This window comes from Gracilinanus agilis, chromosome 6, assembly GCF_016433145.1.
Source record: "Gracilinanus agilis isolate LMUSP501 chromosome 6, AgileGrace, whole genome shotgun sequence".
NCBI classification, from domain to species: Eukaryota; Metazoa; Chordata; class Mammalia; order Didelphimorphia; family Didelphidae; genus Gracilinanus; species Gracilinanus agilis.
Window position 1 is genome coordinate 279,315,307 of NC_058135.1, and position 17,244 is coordinate 279,332,550.

General features: G+C 36.9%; 1 pseudogene; it reads right to left on the reverse strand.

Annotated features, from left to right (window-relative positions):
* Window positions 1-2,053: 2,053 nt before the first annotated feature.
* On the reverse strand, window positions 2,054-14,099 carry LOC123252697 (annotated as a pseudogene).
* Between the last annotated feature and the right edge of the window lie 3,145 nt (window positions 14,100-17,244).

Below are 17,244 nucleotides of genomic sequence, written 5' to 3' on the forward strand. Positions count from 1 at the left end.
AAAGGGCTTTAAAAGAATGCATGCATACCATTTGATCCAGCAATACCACTAGAGAGCTAAAAATGCTTGTACAAAAATATTTATAGCCATGCTGTTTGTGGTGGCAAAAAATTAGAAAATGAGGAGATGCCCTTCGATTGGGGAATGGCTGAACAAATTGTGGTATCTGTTGGTGATGGAATACTATTGTGCTCAAAGGAATGATGAATTGCTTGATTTCTATAAAAACTGGGAAGACCTCCACGAACTGATGTGGAGTGAAATGAGTAGAGCCAAGATAACATTGTACACAGTAACTGAAATATTGTGGGACAATCAAATATAATAGACTTATTACATGATTTATCACTTGTTTATATGGATATAGGACTTGGGGTTTTTGTTTTTAGACTACTCTATAACAAAAATGAATAATGTGGAAATAGAAAACATGTAAATAAAATATAATAAAATACAGACAACATAAAAAATAACAGTGTTTTCTAGATCCCTTATGGAGTCTGGCAACACCATAGTTTGAGTATTAGAACTAGTGAAATTGGCATTAATTAATGTAATATCCTTGAAACTTTTATTTTTGAAGAATACGATATCATCACTCAAATATTTTCATATTCATTGTTATGTGACTCAGATGAGATGTTTGGAGAAGGAAGGACTAGACACATTATCTCCAGTTTTCAGGTGAGGAAACTGGGACTAGCACATTTTGTAGCTTGTTGTGTGCTATGCTGTGCAATAATACCACATGAAAGTAGTAGATTCAGACTACCTGCTCAACTGGTGCCCACCTGCAATTTTCATCTGTCAAGACAGCAATATAAGGATCTCATTCTGTGACTCCAAATCTCAGAATTCCAAGATTGGAACTTGGGAGAGAATAGTCTCATGGTCTTTGAATGAAGAATAAATCCAAGGGATGGCTCATTATGTTAATACAACATAATAAATGGCAAATTCTTCTCACTCTAGGTTACCACATAGTCAGAAGGAAATAGATCCCAAATTTCAAGAAATAATTAACCAGAACCAGCAAGGGTGATTCTAAGAAAGCTCCATAGCTTGACTTTGGCAATATAGATATAAAGCACTTAAAATGATAAAAAAAATAACTCCTTACATTCTTTCTTAGAAATGATATTACATATCAGTTCAAAGGCAGAAGAGTAATAAGGGCTACACAATTAGATGAAGTGAATCGCCCAGGTCACACAATAAGGAAGTATTTGAGACAAGATTTGAACCTGGAATCTGCTGACTCCAGGCCCAGCACTCTATCCACTGTGCTACCTAGTTCCTCTCATATAAAGTACTTTTCAAACATTAAAGAATTATATAAATGTTAGCTAATCTAAATTCTCTGAGATTGTTTCCTTATATGTAAAACTAGGATAATTATAACATATATTGCGTCTCATGGGTTTGCTGTTTCAAATGAGACAATGTATGTAAAATATTTTGTTAAGTCTTAAAACTTTTATAACTTGGAGCTATCATTATTATGATCATTATTTTTCCTCTTCTTATATTTGATGGAGTGTTGATAGAAATGGTCTTGGGACAAGTTTATGTCCCTCTGTCATTCTTTTAAGTTTAATATTTAGAGGATAATATTGTGCAAATGGACAAGTGGTATTATTTTAGGGGATTTAATTTATTGAAAATATTGAGCTCATCTTCTCTAAGTTCACTGACCAGATGATAGAGACAATTATATATTTTTTTAATCCTGCTCCCATGTGGTTTTGATTCCTTCAGTTAGATCTCCAAATTTTTAGAACTTTTCATTCTACATAATTTGCGAGTTAGAGTGTTTGGTATAATGAGTAATCTGATGTTGGATATCAATGTCATGATAATGATTATTGTACTCAGAATAAGATTGAAGACTTTACACACCAGCACATTGAGTCTCCAGAGCAAGGTTAATTGCACCTTTGGGTTCTAGGTCTTCCTTCCAGTTTGAGGCATCATTCTAGTTTGTTTCCCTAATGCTAGTTGCCAGTGATTGGTGGCCCAATTCCATTTAACCAAGTATAAATACACCTGTCTCCTACTGCCAGGCTAAGTTAAGAAGGAGAGACAGTGGAAAAGGTGATGGATTTGGAATCAAGGGTTCTGATTTTGATTCTTGGCTTTGCAACCCATTGCCTGGGACCCATAGGACCCCAATGATATAGGAAGAGCAAGTGAAGAAGGCTCACTGGTGCTCCTCAGATGAACAGATGCACAAAATAATGATGGTGATGAAGACCTAAGAGATGCAAATAAGAAGGAAAGGGACAGTAAGCACAAGTGTTTCTACCACACAGAGGACAACCTGGTGAACTCAGGTATCAGCACAGGACAGTTATAGGACATGTGGTACATCAAAAAGGAAGTGGCTGTTCTCTCAACAGTAACCACAGAAGGGCAAGGTGAATGTTAGTGCTACCAGATAAAGGGAGAGAAAGAGAGCCAGGTCCAGAGAGTCAACCAGGATCTGGATAAACAACTACTTGGTCATGATGAGAGTGTAGTACAAAGGATGATAGAGGGTCTCATAGCAATCATATGCCATGATAGCCAATAGGAAACAGTCAGTACTGCCAAGGGTGAAAAAAAAGAGTGTGTAGGCTCCACATCCAAATAATGTGGTTAATTTCTGGACTCCAAAGATGTTGGAGAGCATGCATTACAGGTCTCTAGAAAGGACAGGTTAGACAGGAATAAATACATAGAGCTACAGAGGGAGGTATAGCTGCATACAACCTAGATTATGGCAATATTGCCACAGAGGGTCATCATATAGAGGAAGAAGAAAGAAGGAAGAGTAGGGCCTGGATCCTAGGGGAAGCAGTAAACATCTGGAATACAGATTTAGAGGGACCAGCCTGGTTGACTGAGGTGGTTAGGGTTGGGAAGGGCCATTTCACCTGTTAAAGAAAAATATAAAGTCAGAATGAGTTACTGATTTACCTAGATAAAATCAGAAACCCCAAGTTTTGTTTTTATTATTGCCCAGCACATGCCAGAGAGGAAGCTAATTTGATTGAAGACATAGTTCTCCCACTGGAGGAAGGATTGACTGGAATAAATTCTCCCTGACCACATCTGTTTCCACCTACTAGGACCAACTCAGGACATCATATCTTGAGATCCCTATCCCTATTTCCGATCCCCTTTCTTCCAGGAAGGTAGAAAAATCCCAAAGACTCCTTGTTCAAAGAGGTCTGTGGTTCAGAGATTTAACTCAGGAGACTTTCAGTGTAGTTCTCATTTCTAGGTGGGTTTTGTATTCTAGAACCCAGAAAAGCCAGATTCTGGACCTATGGAGATGCTGTCAATGAAAGGTGAGAAAATCAAGAGACTTTTTGGAGCCACAGGCTTGTGGGGGAAATGCTAGCATGTTAATACATCCTTTGATTTCCAGGGACTGATTATAATCATTAGGGTGACAACTTCTCCCATACCTAAAGCTACAAAGAGTTCAGAACAAAAAATATTTTCACTATAAAAGCTATTTTCAAACAAAGATAGACAATCTTACTAAATTGCCTCAGTGAGAAATTATGGACATGGACCCCCAATTGAGGCCAAGATAAAGCAGAAATAGAGAAGATTTAGTGGAAAGAATTCTGGGTTTGAAGTTGTACAAAATGGCTTAAAATTTTAGTTCTACCATTTATTACCTCTGTCACCTTAGAAAATTTACTTGACCTTGCTGTTCCTCAATTTCCTCATCTATAAAATAAGGGGGTTGAACTAGATCAGTAGTTCTCAAAGTGAGGTCCTTGTATTCTTAGGTCTATAACATCATTTTAGGGAATCCGTGTGTTCAAATCTGATTTTCATGATAATACTGTCATTTAAATTTCATATATTGTAAATAACCATATCAGTCTCTGTCTCTGCTTGTCTGTCTGTCTCTTTGTCTGTATCACTATCCATTTTCAATAATTTGAAATGATTAAAGGGAGCCTGAGACCAAAAGTTTAATAACTGCTGGTCTAGTTGATCTCTAAAGCCCTTTTTAATTTTATTACCTATTCAGAAATTGTTTTTAGTCATCTCTAACTATTACTTTGTTTGTGGTGGTTTTCTCACCCTAAGACACTGCAGTGGTTTTGCCATTTCCTTCTTCAATTCATTTTACAGACGAGAAAATGAAGCAATTAGTGGTTGTGACTTCTCCAGAGTCATGTAGCTAGTAAATGTCTGACCACCACCTCCCTCAACTCACCCTCCCTTTTCTTCCTTCTTCCTTCTTTTCTTATTTCTCCTCCACCTCTGCTTCTCTATAGGGTAAGACAGTTTTCTAGAGACAACTGAGTGTGGATGTTATTTTGACTTTGAACTAATTCCAATGAGAGTAAGATTCAAGTACTGCCCACTACTTCTCCCATTTTCTCCTCTACTATATTTACTCTTAAATATCTATTTTAGTGAGATAATATGCCTATGACTATCTCTCTTGTTGTCTTCTCCCAATGTATTCCTTTTTCTCACCCCTTAATGTTTTATTGGGATGGGGAGTATCATCCCATCCTATTCATCTTATGCCCTTCCTTCTGCCTATGTATACTCCTCACTGGTCTAATATTGATGAAGTTCTTAAGTACCTGAAGTATCTCAAGCATCAGAGATATCTTAAATATCTTAATTATCACCTTCCAATGTAGGAATGTAATCAGTTTAACCTTACTAAATCCCTTTAATTTTTACTTTTCTGTTTTTTTTAATGCTTCTCTTGAGTGTTGAATTTGATCATCAAATTTTCTTTTTAGCTCTGGTCTTTTGATCAGGAATATCTGGAAGCCCTCTATTTTGTTAAATATCCATTTTATTCCTCTTGGAGGATTATGCTCAGTTTCACTGGGTAGATGATTCTTGGTTGTAATACTAGATCTTTTGCCTTCTGGAGTATCATATTTCCAGCCTTCCTTTCCTTTAAAGAAGCTGTTTGGTTCTGTATAATTCTGATTTTGGCTTCATGATATTTGAATTGTTTCCTTCTGACTGCTTGCAGTGATTTTTCCTTGGCCTGCGTGTTTCCAAATTTGGGTATACTAATGCTAGGAGTCTGAGATGAAATTCCACCATTTACAGAAAGATTTCCTCAACCTCTCTCAATTCTAGTGCCTTCCCTCTGTTAATTACTTCCTATTTATCCCATATGTAGCTTGTTTTGAATATATTTGTTTGTATGTCATCTCTCCCATTGAATTGTAAGCTCTTTGAGGGCAAGGACTGCCTTTTGCCTCATTTTGTATCCTTAGTGTTTAGCATGTGCCTGGCAGTTAATTTGGACTTAATGAATGTTTATTGTGCAACAATCTCTCATTATTTTCAGCTTCTAATAAACAACTTCTTGCTGGACATTTATACCCAGATGTCCTTGAGGCATCTCAGGATCAATGTGTTTAGTTTATTGTCAAATCTTGTTGATCCTGCTTCTACCTCTCTTGCTTCTGTACTCTTCTCTCCACTAAGGCTACTAGCTTAGACAAGACCCTCATCAATCTTTACTTCTATTTGTGCAGGAATTTCCCAATCAGTCTCTGACTCTAGTACTTTATCTGTGCTGATCCCCACTGGTGGTAATAATGTTCTCTCTGTTTGAACTTTGTTCAAACACAGAACTTTGTTCTATGCCTCATTAACACTCTTATTATGCAATGTTCTCTGAAATCATAATTCTTGCATTGGAGGATCCTTCTTGACATTTAAGTCTTAGATGAAGATTAAGGACAACCACTTTTCTGACTTATTTCTTCTCGATTGACCCACTCCCTGTTTGTAGCCTGGGAATTTCAGTATTTAATTCTTTCCATAATAGGGATAGGAAACAACTCCCCTAAGAAGCACCCATGTTCATAACGATTATGAGCAGGCAAAAAAACCCCAAATTGTTCTCATTATACTCACCATAAAGAAATACTTCCTTCTAAGGAGCAAGACTTCTATCAGGAGACTGGGTAATATCAGACACAGTTTATGTCTCTAGGGTGCCTCTTAAATTGGTGTACTTTCATGTGGCCTTTCCTATACCCAGTGTCCTTCTCTAAGGATGGTCATCAGACAATCTGCACAGGGTAGACTTTCCCACAATTCTCCAGTTGTTATTTTCTTTATTATATGGCTATTTTCTGGAACATAAACTCAGTATTTTTTCCTCACTTCCATCCAAGGCATAATTTCCAAGGAGCAAAGCTGGTCACCTAGATCTCTTTTGGTTGCCTCAAAAGAGGATTAAACTCCTTTCTCTATTTCTAAAAGCCTATTACTCAGAAGAGTACTGTGTCATCAGGAAAACTCCATTTCCTACCTTGTTCCCTCTTAGAGCCCAAACTGAATTTTTTCCAAATTAAGACTTTCTGTCTCTTTAATACTCTTGATTCTTATGATCCTTAAACAAAAAAAGAGAGACTGAGGGGAAAAAGCCATTTATCTCTGGGTATCTTCAATTGCTATTTGGAGTTCACTGGGAATGTGGATAGGAGAAACCAAGCTCTCCATTGATGGGGATTACATGGGTGGAGATTCCCAAGTTTTTTCTCCTTTCTCCAATTATCATTAATGAATTTGTTTTAATCTCTCCTTCACCCCCCTCACTGTTCTTTTAATATTCTATCTATCTATCTACCTATATCTGTGGTTATGCTATTGGCTGCCTAGTACAATGTATGCTCATTAATGCTGTGAATTGTCATTAAAAAATTGATATGTATGATATTTTATACTGTAGGTAAGATAAAATATGATAAATGTTGAATTCTTTCTTGTGATAAATTAAACAATAAACAAAACCTATCCCCCAATTAACTATCTGGCAGCAAAGACAACATTCTGTGTTATTGGTACTATTTTTCCATGTTTTTTCATCATGCATGACCATAAACTATATTTATATTTAAAAAATAGCTGAACCTTAATAAAATATTTGGTGAATGAACTATGGTGAATCTATATTTCTTTATTTCCCCCTCATAACTCTAATCTTTACAAGGTTAGGATCTCTGTTCTCTCTCTCTCTCTCTCTCTCTCTCTCTCTCTCTCTCTCTCTCTCTCTCTCTCTCTCTCTGCAGTGATGAACACCAAAAAGCTTGCTAAGTGCTTACCATATGTTTATTGTCTACTTTAAAGGGTCTGGCACATTACTTCTCCATTAGTAAGTGTCCAATAAATACTTGGTGAGTGAATGAGAAAATGAGGGAATGAATTGTTCTCCCCAAAACCTCCCTCAAACCTAATTAGAGATACCTTTCTCCCTAAAGCTGTCTGTCATAATTAATACCTGACTTCAATCAGCCTAACCTCTCTGGAATGATTTCTTGTCCATTATCTCATTTTATCTTTTGTAATAGCTTCTATTTCTCATGTAATTGATTAATCTACTACTCACATACCATAAAAAGTAAATGATACTTCTCTTCTGTTGAACCATTGACATTGGTTATGTAAGCCCCCTGCCTTTAAAGGTAGCAATGAGAAAAAATGGAAGAAAGAGAATGAAGATAAAACACAAGAAAAGGTCAGAAAATATATTAAAGAAGGAGGAAACATGACCTACATATACAAATATATTTATAATTGCCCTTTTTGTGGTGACAAAGAATTGTATACTAAGGAACTGCCTATCAATTGTGGAATGACTGAAGAAGTTAGGGCATAGGAGTATGATGGAGAACTATTATGCATTAAAAATAATGAGAACATAGTTTCAGAAGAACCTGAGAACTTCTGTATCAACTGATTTAGAGTGGTGTCAACAGAACCAGAACAACAACTTAACACATAACAACATTATTATAACCACTTAACACATAACAACATTATTATAAAGACAAATGACTTTGACAGATTTTTGAACTCTGATCAAGATCATAACTCCAGAGAACACCTGATGAAGCAGGTTACTGACTTCCTGACAGAGAGGTAATGGAGTGAGAGTGCAAGTTGAAGGATATTTCTTTTTTCTTTTTTTTTAATTTTTGTATGTAGCAAATGGGAAAATTAGTTTTGCTTGCCTCTACATGTTTATAATGAAGCCTTTATTTTTCTTTCTTTCTGAATATAAGGAGAAGGTGGGACAAAGAGAATTTGGATTTTCATTGAAAATAAAAATGAAAATTTAATCAAAAACAAGAGAAGGGAAGAAAGAATTGAGAAGAGCACAAGCTGAATACTTAGTAAAATTAATATTATCTATAATGCACTGTGATTGAAATTAGTTCCCTTTGTTGTGTGGCGTTATGAACTTCTATCCAAATGTGTTATATAATGTCAGAAATTGTTGGGACCACTGGAGCCATCACGTTCTGAATCCTATGTGATTGTTCTAATTATGATAAAGCTTTTCACTACATGAAGATGAAATGTTTTCTACTCCATCTTCTTTGTTCTGTCCTCTGGAAGCAAACAAAATATGAATTCTTTGTTCACCTGGTAGCTCTTAAAATACTTGATGTTAGCTGATATGCTAACATGTTCCCTAAGTTACATTTTAAATATGTTAAAAACAGTTCAATAGGAGGTAAGAATTGCTGATGTTTCATCTGTCTTTTAATAGCAGCAAGAGAGTATTAGTTTTCTCCCTGGACTGATTTTTCTCATATGCAGTATAACTACTGGAAAAGATGATCTCTTTCAGCCTGAAAACCATGGTCCATTGGTATTTTGATTCAGCTCTCTACTAATACGAGGAATGATGGATAGACACTGTCCTCTATTGGGAACCAGGCACATCTCTTTGGTATCTCACCCCCACCTCTCTACTCCTCTCCAGGAAAACCGATGCACCTCTTAGAAGAGGAAAGTGGACAAGACCCTAGTATAAATGGAAAAAGTAAGAACATATAGACTGACACAGTCAGTTGTTGAGTTGTTTCAGTGGTGCCCAGTTCTTGAAACCTATCAGGAGTTTTCTTGGCAAAGATATTAGACTGGTTGGCCATATCCTTTTCCAGTTCATTTTACAGATAAGAAAACTGAAGCAAATAGGGTTAAGCAACTTGGCCAGAGTCACACAACTAGTAAATGTCTGAGGCTGGATTTGAACTCATGAAGATAAGTATTTCTGACTCCAGGCCCAAGCCTTCTATTCACTGTACCATAAGTGCTTTGCAGTTATTATCTTATTTAATCCTTACAATAAACCTAGGAGGTAAAAGTTATGCTTTGGCCTGTTTTATAGATTAGAATACAGAGGCAAATGGAAGTAAAGGGACTTACCCAGGGTCACACAGCTAGTAAGTGCCTAAGTGTTGATTTGATTAAACTCAGGTCTTACTGACTCCAGGTCTAGTGCTCTATTCATTCTGTCAGCTTACTGCTCTATGGAATAGGCCAGGGATGGGCAAACTATGGCCTGTGGGCCAGATGCAGCTCCCTGAAATGTTCTGTCCAGCTGGGCAACATTATTCCTAATCTGACAAATACAATGAATAGGATACAATACAATGAAACTTTGAAAGCGTTGCCTTAGAAACAGACTGACAGATGAACATTTCCTTTCCTTTGGTCCCCTCTTTAAAAAGTTTGCCCATCACTGGAATAGGCTTTATAGTCCTTACGGTCCCTGGATTTCCTGATCCACAGTGCTCCTAATTATGTGAGGACTGAACAATAGGATATTCTGAACCTATGATTCCTGGCATGTAGGAAGAGCATGAAGAATGTTTGTTGAACTGATTGGCTGAAGGAGCTTATATGTAACAAATATGCTCTTAGTCTGGGTGTGTAGTGATTTCAGGAGAAAGAACCCTAGAGACCATGAGATATTTCCACTCCACATTTGAGGTTCATCTTTTTAAGATTCATAAAAAGTTAATAAGACATCCTAGACAGTATACTAATATCCAGGAAATAGACAAAGACCTTGAAGATGGCTCTCAGAACATTGGACAGTTTTTCTAAGTTGACTTTATGGGATAAAACCCATGTGGATGAAAATGATGGTTGACATCCCATCTATACCAGTAGAGTTAAGTACTACCACAATGTGATGCAAGACAAAGAAAACTAGATTTAGAGGCAGAGGATCTTGATTTGAATACCTGCTTTCCACTAATTCCAGTGTGAGAATGGACACAATGGCAGTCTGAGTCTATTTCCCCATATTTCTGTTTTACCTTTGCCTTTTTCCAAATTTCTTTTAGTGGTTTTCTTATCCTTCTGATCTTTCAGGTTTGTAGTCCCAGAATTACTCTAGGCTCTTTGTTTTCCCTTATCCCACAGACCCAACCAATGTTTCTACTCAAATGATATTTCTATTTTTTTAAACCCTTACCTTTCATCTTAGAATCAATACTGTGTATTGATTCCAAAGAAGAAGAGTGGTTAAGGGCTAAGCAGTGGGGATTAAGTGACTTGCACAGCTAGGAAGTATCTGAAGTCAGGTTTAAATCTAGGACTTCCCATCTCTAGACTTGGCTCTCAATCCATTGAGCCACCCAGCTGCCCTCATGAAGTTTCTATTTTCACAACAATTCTTGCATCTGATTCCTTCACTTCATTCATATACCTACCTACCTTTTTACTGGAGGCCTCATGAAGTTTCAACTGGATTATTTCAATAACATCCTAATTGTTATCTCTACTGTAATTTGCTCCCCACTCCAGTCAATACTATATGTTACTGATAAAGACATTTTCCTTAAGCATAGATTTGACTGTATGACTTTACCTACTCAATGCCAGTGACTTTCTTTTGCCCCTGATAAAATAGAAACTCCTCTGTTTATCCCTCCACACCTTGATCTCAAACTCTATTTTTAGTTTTCTTTAACATTATTTCCCCTTTACAATTCTGTGATATAACCATACTGGCCTTATCTTAGTTCCTTACACATAATGTTCCATTCCTGTGCCTTTCCAATAGCCATCTTTCTTGCCTGGAATTTTCTCTCTCCTTCATTCAGTCTCATTGAGTCTCTTTCTTCCTTTAATATGTAGTTCGAGCATATGTACTAGAATAATACCTAGTGTAGTACCTACAGATGATCCTCAGTAGCTACTTCTTTATTGTAAAATAAGAGGTTTGCATTGATCTCTGCCATAGCTTCAAACTTCCAAATCTAAGATTCTGGGATCAAAACTCACATGAAGCATCAGACTAACTGTCTGACCATTGATTAGTGACTCTGGATTTAGAATAATCTAAAACAGTGATGGGCAAACTTTTTAAAGAGGGGGCCAAAGGAAAGGAAATGCTGATGTGTCAGTCTGTTTCTAAGGCAACTCTTTGGAAATTCATTGTATTGTATCCTACTCATTGTTTTCGTCAGATTAGGAATAATGTCGCATGGCTGGATAGAACATTTCAGGGGACTGCATCTGGCCATCGGGTAGGAGTTTGCCCATCAGTGATCTAAGATAATGAGATTTTTAACAATTAAGGAGATGCAAGTGCCTGCAACCCCATCCTGAAGGAAGTGGTTTCTTCATCTCAGTTCCCAGACTGGGCTGTTCTGCTCGACCAAGACAACTGAACATCATACTGTTTACTAGGATTTGGAATCTGATGCTATAAGGAGTTAACCACAGAGGGAGTGGGGAGTAGTCAGAATTGGGACATAACATGCCTCCTTTCTCTCCAGCATCTGATTATAGATGCTCTTCCAGGACCTGTCTGGGCTACATGAAGAAATTCCCATTCATTGACCAACAAATATTTATTGAATGACTACAGCCTAGCATGGTGCAGTGTGGGGACAAAGGGGAGAAAAATATGTGGGCCTTATCCTAAGAATTTGGAGTCATACAATGTCAGATCTGGCAGGGTCCTTAGAGCACAGAATTTCAACTAGGGAAGAAATTGGAACAGAAAATGCAAGAACTGGAAGGAACCTTAGAAAATACAATGTTGGGGCTAGAAAGGATCTTATTAATGAAAATGTGAGCACTAGAAGCGACTATAGAAAATAAAATCTCAGATGTGGAAGAGACATTTAAACATAGGATATAGAATGTATCAAAGCTTAAATATACCTTTGAGATAATTGAATTTAATATTATTTTATAGATGAGAAAATTGAAGACCAGAAAGGGGACGTGACATACCCTAGGACATAAATTGATTTCCAGTAGACAAGATGATTGACAAAACTTTCTAAGTTGATGCCAGAAAACTAGTGGAAAAATTCCTAGATTTGGAATTAGAGAAGCTTGGGTTCAATCACAAACTTTTCTGGGCAGTCATTATAGAATTTAGAAATCTGTAAACTATAGGATTTAGAAATCACTGAGGCCATTTATTCCAACCCTTCTCATTTTACAGAAGAGGTATTTGAGGCCCAGAGTAGTTAAGTGATCTAGGATCCAAGATTATGGAGACATTGATCTGGAGCCAAAAGAGACCTCAGAGGCTATCTAGTCAGATCTCTTCGTTTTAAAAATGAAAAACTAAAGCGTAAGCAGGATACATGATTTGCTCAAAGTTATGTAAGTAGAAAGTCTTAGAGGAGGGATTGGAACCAGCATCTTCTGACATTGATCCAATCAGTTCTCTTCTATGGACCTCAGTTTACTTCTCTGTAAAAGTGAGTTGTACTACACCAGTAGATTACAAAATGTGGCTGGGAGAACCCTAGGTTTAGGTGATCTGTAAGGTCAAAACTACTTTCATAGTCATTCTAACATATTTTAATCTTTAATGGGGTAATTATTGATAACTACAACTACCCTGAACAAAAACTCTATGGGCCCTCAAGAATTTTTGCAGGTATAAAAGGATCCTCTGAGAACCACCAGACTAACTAATCTCAAAGATATTATAAATCCTAGGCTATGTATTCAGACAACTCTATGAAAATCAAGAAAAAAATGACATTTCTTACTCCCATCCAGTGACTCTGACTCCATCAGCCATTTAGTAAAAAACTTGTTTCCACAAGATGATTTGTCTTGAGATGTTTTAGGGACAGTGTTCTTGGAAAATGTTGCAATTCTGACCTTGTTCTTGTTGAATTAAATGGAATGAGGGCCCATGATTTTCAAAGAGGGGAGGGTTTTCAGGAAAGGAAAGACCTTGGCTGATGTGTGGGCTCCTTGCCTTTGTTATAAGATTAGAATTCATTCAGCTGCAAATGGAGAGATTTCAGTATCTTCTCTAGCTGGGGGCCTTCAAGTGAAAATGCTTTTGAGGTAATGATCATTAGAGAGTCTTCTCAGAATGTGGTCTAGGGTGTGTCTCCTGAGTGTCCATCAGGAAGTTGAACATTGTCTTCTTATCCAAGTTATTTAGGGTCCTCTTTGGGTTTTTCCTCAGGGGACTGAGCCACTGAAGCCCAGCAGTTTTCCCCATGACTACCTTTAAGTGGATCTGAGATTTGGGGAAAACATTCTGAATCAAGAATGATGAAGACAAAGCTAATGGGCAGTCTCATCCTCTTGGGTGTTCTAGGTGGAGGCCACTGATAAAGTTTGGGGACCTGGAGGAGGCAAGCCTATTCTCCTATCTAATCTCCCATCAGAGACAAGCTGTGTCTCAATAATTCTACCAAGTGGGAAATAAGAAAGTTGTAACTTAAGATTCATGGAAAGTTTTAATATTGTGGATAGATTTCTAGATATGCTGGTGGTAGAGAATGGAAGGGATAAAGAACTAGTAGTCCTGGATGGCTGGATGATTAATGGTCTCAAGTTCACCTCTAAGTTTCTTAGGTCAATCACCTTTCAATAAATACTGCCACACATTACATTGATCTCATAACCAAGAAAACCAGTTAAGCAGAATTCACCTCAAAAATGACTTCATTGGATAGTTCATTCATCCTTGGAACTGTAATTTTTATTTCTTTCATCCCTATTGCCCATGTAGCCATTTTCTAGAACTATTAGCCCTTAGGAAAGTGCTTATTGAATGAGCAAATGAATTATGGTTATCTCTGTGTTTTAATTCCCTCTAAGTATCTATATTCTGTGAATTCAGAGTGTTCAGAGATTCTCTAATCTTCATACTTCCTCCAGTCAATTATCAGAGGACTTTAAATACAGTATGCTTTAAGCATAGTGTATTTTCTAGATATCTTATGAAGTCTTACAGTATCATTGTTGGACTTTTGGTATAGGCTACTGGTGATTCTGCTCACCTTAAGTCTCTCCTTAGTCCAGCCCATCTTCTATTCCACCACTAAGGGGATTTTCCAAAAAATGCAAGTCCAATTTTGTTTTATCCTTCCTCCCCCAATAAACTCCAGTGACTCCTTGGCCTCAAGGGTCAAATATAAAATTCTTTACTTGCCATTCAAGGTCCTTCCTAACTTCTTCCCTTGGTACTTTTCCAGTCTTCTTACAGCTTACTCTTTGATCCTGTGATTCTGAGCTTCTGATTACTCAATGAAGAAGATGCTTTATCTCTTGGCTCCATTGTATTTTCTGTGGTTGCCCCATCTGCTTGGAATATTTTCCTTCTTCCACTCCACCTTCTTAACTTCTTTTAAGTCCCAATTTAAATCTCTTCTTTTACTAGAATCCTTCCCCATCCCCTCTTAATTCTAGTGATTTCCTTCTGTTAATTATTTCCTATTTATCCTCCCTATAGCTTGCTTTATGTATATATTTGACATTTTTTTCCTTTTAGATTGTAAGCTCCTTGAGGACAGGGACTGTGTTTTGCCTTCCCCCCCCCATTCTTATACTTAGCACAGTTCCTAATACAAAACAGGTACTTAATAACCATTTGTTATTGGTTGTTATTGTTATTTGTTGATTTATTTACTAGAGATTTGGCCTCATAGAAAGGAATACTTGAGTCTAGAGTTACCTCTGAAACACTGTCTGTGTTACCTCAGGCAAGTCATTTCTCCCTCTTGTTCTAGGAAAACTAATCACTTCAAAATTCTCATTTGTTTTGGAAAAAGCATTGTAATCAATGATGGGACTATAGTTTCACCCACCCATCTTGTGACTCCTCATAAAAATCTCTTTCCCACTTCCAGTCCTCTTCATGTCCTTTCTACTTTATTAGACTGTAATCTGTGAAAAAAAAAAGAATGTAATCTGTGAGGTCTTGGGCAGCTCATTTGAGCTGGAGTCGAGAAGACTTGAGTTCAAGTCTGGCCTCAGATACTCATGAGCTAAGTGACCATCTGCAAGTCACTTAACTTTTGTCTCTTTCAATTTCCTTGGCTGAAAATAGAGATAATAATAATATAATAATGATATATCTATCACCTAGGATTGTTGTGAGAATTAAATGAGATAGTATTTTAAAGTGCTTTGCAAACCTTAAAATCCAAGTTATTTTTATTATTATAGTATTTTTTGAAGGAACAGACTATATTAGTTTTTTGTTGGATTCCCAAGGCCTGACTAAAAGATTCTGAAGGTAAAAATTTTCATCCATCCATCCAACATCTAACTGTCCCAAGCAAGTTTCCACCATTGTAAGCTGTAGATGAGGTACTAGTTGACCTGCCTTAGGAGAGGGAATTTTCTGGTTAGATATTCCTATACTCATGGAATCACAGCTTTTTAAAGAAAATCCCTTACTCAATCTTCCATAGTGTTTGGTGCATAGTGATTATGTATTATATAAGTAATTATTATTATAATCATTTTTACTCTTCTTACATTTGATGGAAGGATGGTAATAATGGTCTTAAGACAAGTTGCTATCCTCCTGTCATTCTTTTATATTGAATATTTGGAGGATAATATTGTGCAAAAGGAAAAAAAGTGTTATTTTGAGGGGGAGTGATGGTAATTAGTTGAAAGTATTGAGATGTAAGCTCAACCTTCTTTAGACTTACTGACCAGATGATAGGATCAATGTATATTTATTTGATCCTGCTCCCACATTTTTTGAAATCTTTACCTTCTGTTTGAGAATCAATACTGTGCATTGGTTCCAAGGCAGAAGAGCAGAAAGAACAAGGCAATGGATATTAAGTGTCTTGTCCAAGGTCACACAGCTAGAAAGTGTCTGAGGCCAGATTTGAACCCAGGACCCGCCCCTCTCTAGGCCTTGTTCTCAATCCAGTGAGTCACCTATTTGCCTACTCCCATCTAGTTTTGAGACCTTCTCCTAGGTCTCCAAATTTCTAGAGATTTCATTCTACAGAAATTATGGTTCTGAACATTTGGTTTGGTGTCCAATCTGGTCCCTGATCTCAATGTCACAATAATGTTAATTATATACATATTAATAGTAGAGCAAAACTCTAGACTTACTTGCCTAATCTCCATGCACACCAGCACACTGAGTCTCTAAAGCAAGGCTAATTATCCCTCTGGTTCTAGGTCTTCCTCCAAATGATACCCAGTTTGAACCCTCATTTCAGTAGTTAGCAGTGATTAGAAGCCCAGTTCTATATAACCAAGTTGCTGCTTCTGGACTGAGTTAAGAAGATAGCTCAGGATTTCACTTCTGACAGTCTGACTTCTGGCAAATTTCAATATGGTGAACTCCAGCTCCCAGAATTCTGGTGATTCACCCTCCTGACCTTTGAAAATGCCAAGATGGTAAAAATCTCTAATTACATTCAGCCAAAAGAGGGAAGAATAAACACAAAGAGGCAAAGAATAGAGGTCTAAATTTATGAGCCACATGGTTTATGGGCCCTAAGGTTTCTTCCCATATAGGAGCTTATAGCATGTCTCTCTCCTCACATGCTTCTAGTGAGGAAAAAAACAACAAAAAAGAAGAACAAACTTCACTTTAGTTGGTTAGTACCATTTGAATGTCTGGACCATGTATAGGTCCAGAGGCAATCCAAAAGGATGTTCTTTAGAATGTGGTTAACAGGACAAAATCAGCTATCAAATATAGTCCATTGACTTCATTCTTGAATCTCTGCCATTTCAAAGGTTCTATTAGCCAGCCAGCCAAATTATCAGTGGCATCCCTAAGTCCACTATTATGCACCTGTCACTACTCTTTCTCATTACTCTGTGAAATTTCTTTGGGTTGTAAGGGTTAAAATAGGGGTTTGACCAAATAAGAGAGCAGTTTTTAATAATTTAAATTTTAATGAGAATATAGTAGATTTGTTAATTAATATTATCCCTTTAAGTCAGAGAAAAGAAACTTTTAGCAGCTTTTAACAATTAACAATTTAGTTTAATTAAAATAGAGATAGTAAAAGAATATAGTAAAATGAATATAGTAAGGGAGGGAAATATAGGAAAGAGGTAGAGAAAGAAAATTTCCTAATATCTATACTAGTTATGCTATAACTACCTATAATTACTACCTAAAACTATCTATATCTACCTATAACTAAGAACCACCCCACAAAGTTCCAACCCAATCCAGTCCAA